Source organism: Choloepus didactylus, chromosome 17 (assembly GCF_015220235.1).
Source record: "Choloepus didactylus isolate mChoDid1 chromosome 17, mChoDid1.pri, whole genome shotgun sequence".
Classification (NCBI taxonomy): Eukaryota; Metazoa; Chordata; class Mammalia; order Pilosa; family Megalonychidae; genus Choloepus; species Choloepus didactylus.
In genome coordinates, this window is record NC_051323.1 from 18,127,112 (window position 1) to 18,137,072 (window position 9,961).

Here is a 9,961-nt window from a genome sequence, read left to right on the forward strand (position 1 = left end):
TGTGGGTTATGATTCCCATTTTCAAGGAACTTTTATTCTGTACTGGAATACATACAATTTGGGTAACATAAAATATACTTCATAGATGGAAAAACTATCTCCCGTTGGACAACAGATGCCTGGGACTCATTTCATTGCTTTCAAAGTTCGTTTGAAAAAGGCAAGCAAAAGTTCATTCAGTATTCTTTCAGAAATCTGAGTTCACCATGTCAAACAGTGGTTCACAACTGTTGCACTCCATTTCCCCTTTTTATAACCAATACTTTGTATTGTTCCTTTTCCTTTCCTGAGATGAAATTCATAGTAATATATAACATATTCTACACAAAAATTGTAAAATTCAATGTACCACTCTATAATGTAAAGAATAAATTAAAGTAATTTATAAGAAGATAATATGTATTTTGTTCAGGCATGATTATACCACAAGACATAATGAAATAGTCAGTTTTTTGTACCACCAATGCAAGAGCTACAATATAGAAGGGTTATATTGCTTTATTTACAGGGTTTCCCATAACAGTGAACAACTTTCAGTAGACCTCCAAGCAAAACAAAGTATAGTCTTTACTGTGTTCACAAGGTGATTGCTATTTTGGAAAATTCAATGTATATTAAAAGTATAAAAAATATTTTGTGCTTATTTATGAAATAGATTCTAAGGCTTCGATAATTATAAATACGTAATTTTTCACCCGTAAGAGTATTGGACAGGAAACTTAAAGGTCATTCAGATGTGAGACATATTTCATTTTTGAAGACTGTTGTGTAGTTGCCAGAACATCTAGCATCTATGATCCTACTCAACCAAATGCCATTAATACCCTTTCCTTCCCATTGTCATAACCAAAAAGAAAAGAAAAGAAAAGCATTGAAGATTGAGCTTTTGTTTGAGATAGGGAAGGAAAAGATGGGGAAAGCATCTAACAGATGTAAAAAAAAAAAAAAAAAGGTGAAAAGGTAAAGTGAAGACAGGTATTGTCTTTTGGATTCCATGTCTCATTGAATTTGCCCAGTGTAGCTTGGATTAATGTCAGGAAAAGCCCTCTCTGAATGTATTGAGAATTTATTTCATTTGTGACTCATAAGTCAGGGTTCTTTTTCACTTGAAATGCCAGCTCTTCTGCATCTCTGAATTAAACATTAATCATTTTATTGAGATAAACACATGGTTCTTATTTGCATCCACACACCCCAACATCCAGCATAGTGTTTGACATATAATACTTAACTCTTTGTTGAAAGAATGAACTGTCTCTCCATCCACATTGGCAATTTCTGGGCATTTTCTCCTATATTCACGCCTCTCTCTGTGTGGTTGTCCTAACTCCTCAAGTCCCTCTTCTGTGGCCTCTAAAAGGGGGTTCCTGAGCTTTCAGAAGGCGCCCTGCCCAGCCTGTTTGCCTGAAAGTACATCAGCAAGAGGAGAGAAACCAGGAAGACCTTCCTCAGTTCCTTTACCTCTACACAACCACAGATCTTTCTTGTTTATCGTCATTGTTAAAGGCCTCTTCTGGCTCTCTAGACTCTAGTTATTTAATTCGGTGTCAGGATTGTTTAAGGTTTTATGAAGATATACAGCTGCCCCCAGTACTGTCCCTGTTCATGCAGTAGAGTTAGGGAGATGAAATAGTTGTTTGGCAGAGAAGCGTGGGACTGGTTTCCTTTATGTCATGAAAGTCACCCTAGGAAACTCAGCCTCACTACCTGACAGTTACCCTGGAATATACAATAGGATGTGGTAAATATCAAATAAATGCCATGGCAAGAAGTACCATAGGAAATTCAAAAGAAGGGGAAATTACTCCAAACAGGTAATCGAGGAGCGCTTCCTAGAATGTTTGTGACTTAAATTAGGAATATAAGCTTAGTTATTGTTCAGACAGACGAAGATGGTAATTCATTCATCAACACCAAGTCTTTGCAAGACAGTGACTGCAGAAATTGTATACCTTGTTGTAATTAATCTACTCCTCAAAGATTTTCTTCCAGTATTAGTTGGAAGAGTCAACATTATAAATCCACCAAATCTTCCTAAGTTAATTTATAAATTTAACATTATCTTAATGATAGGAATTTTCTGAGTTGAGTGATTCTAAAACTCCTTTGGAAAAATAAACATAAATAAGCAGGAAAATTCTGAAAAAGAAAAATACTAAGGTATTTTCCTTCAGATATTAAACCATGTTAGAAGGGTGTTAGTAGTAATTAAATAGCAAAAACAGAATAGTGGAACAGAAAGCAAAGCATAGAAATAGGCCAAAATACATAAATGAGTTGAGCAATAAAAGTAATTTCTCATTTACGTAGGCATTCAAGAAGTATTTACGTGTTGTAAATATGAGCAGGCACTCCACCTGGAACTGGGGATACACTGGTGTACAAAATAAATATAGTCCTGGCTTTCTTGTCGTCCTTCTTGGAAACCAGCCTGAAATAAGTAAACACAGAAATACACATATAGAGTAGAGTTTATTTTCCTCTCTGTGATCTCTCTGGAAGAAAAGATTGTAATATACTTGTAAGTTCCAGAAGAGTGGAAACTTTTCTTTGCATCTCATAAGTTAATATTACAGGGCTTCAATAAATGCATAGTATACTCTAAGACTTTAAGCACACCATTTGCTCTTTCTTGTTTCATTCTCTCTGTCAGAGTTTTGAAGGGAATCTTGCTCCAGAAGAATGTTTTTCCTGTTTGGATCCTTTTAACAAAGTCTGACAACTAAATGAAGAACTTGGATTGATGATTGATTTAACTTATACATAAAATCAATTATAAACCAAAGGTAAGTGAAACTCATAATTTAAAAGAACTAGAACAATAGCTAACTTTCTTGAAAGTGAACCTTCTTCATTCTTATGCTGTAATAATTCTTGCTAATTCAGTAGGTGTCTTTGTATGCTAATGTGAAGCCCAGCTTTCCTGGATAAAAGTTTAAATGGGGAAGTAAGTAGTTTCCTTAGTTACACATTTGTAATTGCTGTCTCAAGATGAGATTGTAGACCTGGATTGAGGTGTAGTGTAATATTTGGCACTAGGCTCTGTATAATGGGTAAGAAATTCAATAAACTTCCATGTTATATGTTTTGGAAATAAAGTAAACTCTTAGTAATAATAGTAGTGGCCTGAAAGGCAAGAAAGGCATATTCATTATGGCTTGAGCACTTATTTAAATAGTTGCGTGAGCATAGATAAACATAATGGTAAAAGACATTTATTCACAAGTTTTATGCTTTCTTATCCTAATATCTTTTGATATATATTCTGTTGACCCATGCATGTGGCATATCAGTGGGAAAGAATTATCCTTCTTCAAAACCATTCCTTTGGAAACAGTAGGTCTAACATTTGTTAATACTTGTATAGCTGCTGGCCCTGTAAAAAGCACTTTCCCACTCTTTAACTTAATTAATGTTAATTTTCACAATACCCTGTGCTAATGGAATAGCAGAAGTACCAATACCTCCTCTTGAATACTAACTCCGTGGGAAGCTCAGGTGATAGAACATTACAATTAATAAATAATTTTCAGATGATGAAACTGAAGTGTAGACAAGGGAGAATTGAAACTTGAATCTGGTTCTTCTTGTTTTTAAACTGTTGTTGCATATTTTAAAACTATACAGAAATAGGCCTGATACTTGTGGGTGCTCATTCCACACCCGTAAACTCATCATCCAGCTTCATTATTTATCAATTGATTGCAGTCTTGTTTCAGCCTATCCCTACTTCTTTCACACCATTCCACACATAATTTCCTCTGTACGTAAAATTATGGACTTTTATTCCACTTTTGTTCTTTAATATCAATTCCTTAGTATCATCTACCATCCAGTCAGTGTTCAGATATTCAGTTGTCTCCTAAATGTTGTAAAAAATTGTTTTAAGCATTTGAATGAGATTCAAATAAAGCTTTCATTTTGCCATTTGTTGTTAGGTTTCCTAAGTCTTATTTGTTTTTGGTTTTTAGTTTTTTCTGTGGTAATGTACATAAAACATAAAGTTTCTTATTTTAGCAACTTTCAAATATACAGTCCAATGGGTTAATAGTAAATGTTATATAATGTATAGGCACTCCTCTATTTTTCTTAATTACTTTCTTTTTTTCCCTTGAATTTTAATCTTTAAAAATCCAGGTAGTTTGTCCTATCTAAAGTTTGTTGATTGCATCCCCATGTGTTATAATATAATTCTTAGTCCTTTTATTTTCTGTAAATTGGTAGTTGGATTTAGAGGCTTTTTTTTTTTTTTTTTTTTTTTTGCTATTTTTATGAAAACAGTGTTCCAGGGTCATCTTGTCCATTTTCTGCCTTAGACCTGAAATCAACCATGTCTCCAAGGAGTTTTGATTCCTTTTAGTAGGAATGATTTTAGACATTACCGTCTGAGTGCTGGAAGATTGCATTGCTACTTTGCTGATAGTGTTTCTAGGCCTTTTCAGTAGACAGAGCTAGGAAATGTTTGTTTTTTAAATATCAAATATATTGCAGTTTCATTCTGATACTTTCCATTTAAATTCAGAAGTACAAGATTTTCACTTATCCTTTTTTGTCTTATAGCCATATCTATTCTCTCACCCTAAGAGTGGTGTTCTTAACAGTGCCTGGTATTCTCTCTCTCACAATTCAAGTCCAGTTCTTCTGACTCTATTCTGTTATTCTACTTAAATCACAGATGCTTTATGAAGACACTGTTCCTTGATATGTAGACTATTAGACTGAACTATTTATACAGATTTTCATTATACATGCATTCATTCACATGGGCTTTGCTTTCAGAGTTGTAGGCCTTTTGACTATTGTGCAATTTTAATGAAAATCAAGTAATACTTTGTGGTTGAAAATGGCTCTTTGATCAGAATTGCTAGCATACCAACTTTATTGTAGTCTTTTGGTTTATTCTCTGGCTCTAATTCATCTTTATTTTTCCCCTACAAATGAAATAATACACATTTGTTATGGTTTTGCTTTATAGGATTTACCAGAAATGATTCCATATTTCAAAAATTTTACAGTTGGGCATAGGGTGCCTGATGATGACACTATTTTAGAATTCAAATGTGCTGTTAATGAGTTTTGAGAGAAAATAAAGATAATGGTGAGTTTTTTCTTTTTCTTGAACTTTTGTATGCATTTTGAATGGGGTTGGGAGTGTTGATATCTCTGATATTAAGCCTGTTATGTTTGACAATGTTCAGGTGAAATTGTCCACTGATACAAGAAGGTAAGGAGTTCTCCTACTGATGGTCACAAGTAAACAGTTCAGTTTAGTTTGAAACATAGTTTTAGTGAGAAATGTGAACTGAACTAGCTTACTAAATTCTTTTTAAAGACGTCAAATGGGAAATATGTAATAAAAATATTCTTTTGTTTTATTCATTCAGATGTCAGAGATCAGCAAAAGGATTAAAAAATCTCAGGGTCTTAGAGTTGCCTAAAGAGGCAGAAGGAAGGAGTGAGACAGGCCCCTAGAAGCAAAACAAAAAGAATGGATGGTGGAGTTGTAGCCTCATCATATGTATTTAAGATATTTCCTTTGAGTTTCCACTTTGAGAACAACTGATGGAGGACGCTGTCCCCTTTTATTTTTGTTCTTCATACAGAAAGAATTTAAGTCAAAGACTGGTGTTTTCTTATTCCTTTAAGATCTGCCTTATTCTGCTGAAAATAGATCTTTATATCTTCTAGATTTTAAGGATCCAGTTGCCTTTTTCTGGCCTTTAACTACCAGAAAGAAGATGGTATTTGCTATACTTGAAGACTGGAAACCTTTTATCTTTGGAAAGCCACTGAGCCATAGAACAAAGCATTCATTTTGCCCTCCTTCTAAATTTAGCTTGTGGAGTATACACTTGATTAAAAAATGTAACAGGTAGTAAATACTCTTTTTGTTTCCTCCCCTTATGACAGGGAGGTACAGAGAAAATAGAGATGGGGGAGGGAAGGTATGGGGTGGGAGGTGAGAGAGAGAGAAACTGGATCACTGGGTTCTAAGATAGATTTTCAAACTGCAACTGGATTGCTTAATGTAGGCATTAGTTTTTAAATATCTTAAACCCTGTTCCCAGGTTGTCCCCTGTACTATAACTCTAAAACTTGAGAGGCTAGGTGTGATGATTAGTTTCATGTATCAACTTGGCCAGGTGATGGTTCCCAGGTAGTCTGGTCAACAAGCATTGGCCAAACCATTACGGCAAGGACATTTGTGGCTGGTTAATAAACCAGAAAACTTTTATTAAATCATCAGTCAATTCGCTGCAGCTGTGACTGATTACATCAACAAAGGGCGTGTCTTACACAATGAGAGAATTCAATGAACTGGATTTAATCCAATCAGTTGAAGACTTTTCAAACAAACAGATAGAAGACTTCACTTCTTCAGCTAGCCAGCGAAGCATTTCTTGAGTTCATGGAACACCCTCATCGGAGTTGCCAATTTGCTGGCTGAGGAGTTCATTCAACACCTTCATTGGACTTGCCAGTTTGCTGCCTGCCCTATGGAATTTGGACTTTTGCATCCCCACGGTTGTGTGAAACACTTTTTGAAAATCTTTTATTTAGATATCTCTTGTTGATTCTGTTTCCCTAGAGAACCCTAACTAATACAAGAGGGTATAGAAAGCAGGAGCCAGTCCTGTTAGACAGGAGATTCCTAAGGGATAGGCTGAGTTTTTGGCCTTTACTGCATTCTTGCCTGACTTTATGTGTAACAGAAACAACAAGCAGAAAAACCCTCCCCAAAAGTGCACGTCTGATATTCCTCATATCCTCCGTAAATGTAGAACTTGAAAAGTAGACAACTTTGTGCATGCGGTGCTACCAAATTTCTGCCACATTCTTGGCATAACTGAGTAGAATATTTTCCCAATCCCTGCTCCAAAGATTGGAGGCTGGGCATGGGAGATGTTCTGTCAGCAAGCATCGGAAGCTCTCCTGGTGGACCAAGGCCAGGCCAGAAATGAGGTGCTCTGTCTTTCAGATGCCCACACCTGACATGGACACTTTCCCTGTGTATAGAAGCCTCCATCTGACCGCTTACATACTTCACTGTCAGTCTCCTGCATTCCTGCAATCACATTCCTATCTTTCTTTCCTGGGCAGCAGCAAGATATTTCTAGAAGACTAAATTCTCAATTTGATATGTAGCATCCTGGTACAGAGAACACAGACCAAAGAACCCTTCAAGGGGAGCTAAAATCAAAGAAGGCTCCAGGCAGATGTCATTTTTCTACTTAGCTTGTTTGAAGACTGCTGTCTCTCATTGCCAAGAAAAATGATTCATTAGGAAAATGAGTTCTTACACATACTTGAAAAGATCCTTAATATGTGTGGTTAGAATTCATGCTTACATGTGTGCATGAGTGGTCAATAATATTTTAGATATACTTTCTTCGTTACCTGCTATTTAATTGTGAGTTATGTAATTTATTTTGCAACTGAAGTAGTGCCTAGTGTAGAGGTGTTGAGTAGATGGTGATTTTTTTTCTAGCTCCTGTCTTTATAGGTGGGCCTCATGTTGCTGAAGTTCACTTGGCTAGAACCCAACACCTCTCTGCTGCCCTCAGTGTATCTCTGAACCCTTGTCATTCTAGTGGTGATTTCCCTTATGTTCTGTGGATTCATCTTCTGCAGCTATAATAATGCAGGTCTGAGGCAAACCAAACTTTTGGAGATGTGTCTTGAATCCTCTCTTTTCTAATATACTCATCTGATAGACCACGAGATGATAAGACCAGCCTCCATGAGAGACTTTTTGTATTTATCCTGTGATCCCTGACTGATCCTCTGCCGTCTTCAATTTTATCCACATTTTCTTCTTTCATCCCTAACCTCAAACCCTACTTCCTACCTCTCCCATTTCCCCGACCCCAGATTCTTTATATAAGTCCATACAATTTCTTCCCTTTTGGCCTTCATATTTCTGCACCAAGTCCCTTACTGTTTCCTCAGTTCTCATCCTCTTTTCCCCAGTCTCCTATCCAACTTTCCCTCCCTTCTTTCTAATGCACCCTCCATCCCAGACCCACCAAAGAACACCAGTTAACAGCATCTCAAAACTCAAAAGGACTCTTTATTACTCATCTCGTAATATTATTGTATTTCTTTGTTAAATGTTAAGTTTTAAAAATATATCAGTATAGAAATCTGTATCTAACTATAGGGAAAAATAGCTGGTACACAAGCTGCTACATCAAAAATTCTAGTAGGTCTTACTATATTGTGTAGCCATAGTATCGAGCAGTTTCTGTATCTTTCTCTCTCAATGAAAAACTATACTTTCCCCAAAGACGTGTATTTGCCAGCATTCTCAAGCTCTGTTGAGCCTCCTTCTTCATGGCTTCATGCTCTGGTCTCTGCTCTTTTGTGATGGGCTTTGACATCACCAGCTCAGGAACATTGGGCTTCCTCCATGGAATTGTTTGAAAGCAGAAGTCTTGGGGTAGAAACTGGTTTTGAGGCTTGGGTGGGGAATGGAGCTTGGTCCCACCAGTGGGAACAGGTTCCCATTGGAAAGAAGTGCAAGAGGATGTTTTGTAGGGTGCAGGCCTCGAAGCAGCAGACTGAGAAACATGAGGCTGAGTAGGGTTGATTAAACCTGGCTGGTTTGGGTTGGTCAAAATTGGTCAAGCTGGTGTGGCAGAGCCTGCCCAGGACGCTTTGGCAGGAGTTGGCCAGGTTGCATTGATGGCAGTAGGTTGCACTGAACTAGTGGAACCAGGCCAGGCAGGGTGAGCCACAGAAGTCCAAGGTGAGGCCAGAGACTGTGTCCTCCGAGGAACAGGTCGAGTTGGAGGCTTGTCTATGGTCAGAAAAGGCAAAGGTACCAACTTGACCTTCCCAGGAGGTGGCCGCTCATATTGGGATGGAGAGGAACACTCTTTCTCAGCACTGCTTTCTGCTTTCTGGGCTTTGACTGAGTTTTCTCAGGACCTTTTCCCTCACATGGTTTGATAGCTGGGAGTGGCTGGTGGTCTTTGGTGTTATTTGAGTGTCCCAGGGTCTGGGAAGAAGGAAATCTAGTTTTCTTATCAGTCTTCTTCCCCAGTGCATGAAAAACCTGCACAGGCTCCAGCATGTGCATGCCCAAGCCACTTCGAGGCTTTTTAAAATTCTCTTGGCTAAGCCCAGGTTGATTTTTCTTCCACTTCATTTTGGGAATGGTTGGCTTTTCTTCTCCCTTGGTTTTATTGACTGACTGCTTACTCTTTTCAGCCTTCTTGCAGTTGTTTTCTCTGGAACTTTTGGTCTCTTCCTGCCCATGGCCCTTAGTTTTGCTGACTCTGCTGGATGCTATTTTTTTGTGGTTTGCTGTTACAAGTCTTGGCAGTAAGAGCCTTGTCACGGCTGTAGCATTGCAAATAACCACTTCTTGCTCTAACAGGCACTCTTGGTTCTTTGGCTGGATTTTGCCTGTGGGAGCACCACTGATAGGCTCAGAGGCTTTGTGCTTGTTCTTCCTGGTTTGCTCAGAGGGACCCTTTATCACACTTGACTTTTCCTGCACTTGATTGCTTTGATGGCTTTTTGTATCTTGGCCTTGGGACCTTTAGATTGATCAGGGTCCTTCAAAGAATCGAAGAGCTGGGGGGAGGTGAACATCCTCCACCAGTGTAGCAATATCTGCGAGACCACTGCTAGACTCCATCCCATTTTCAGATGTCCCTTGGTCCTCAAGACCCTTTCTGTTCTTCCCCACATCAGAATTTTCAGAACAAGGCTCCTCCTCTTGGCCGAGGGGTTCAGTGCAGGCCAGAAGCTGGTGAATATTGGGGCTTTCTAAAGGGAGGAATGGAGGTTCTTGGTTTTGTTTTGTGATCTGGTAGGCATCCAGAGGCTTTGAAAGCTTGATATTAATCTCATCGAAATTCTTATTCTATGTTTGTTGCTGGCTTGGAGCTGGAGGTAGTGCAAGGAGATTACCAGAATTCTGGACTGGAGCTGTCATTGAAATGTCTCCAAG

General features: G+C 38.0%; 1 protein-coding gene and 1 pseudogene across 1 annotated transcript in view; one reads left to right on the plus strand and one right to left on the minus strand.

Annotated features, from left to right (window-relative positions):
• The window catches only part of DUSP11 (dual specificity phosphatase 11), a 227,357-nt gene that overhangs the window by 52,271 nt on the left and 165,125 nt on the right, over positions 1–9,961 (plus strand). The window lies entirely within an intron of this gene.
• LOC119512853 overlaps positions 8,177–9,961 on the minus strand; it is a 3,491-nt pseudogene continuing 1,706 nt past the window's right edge.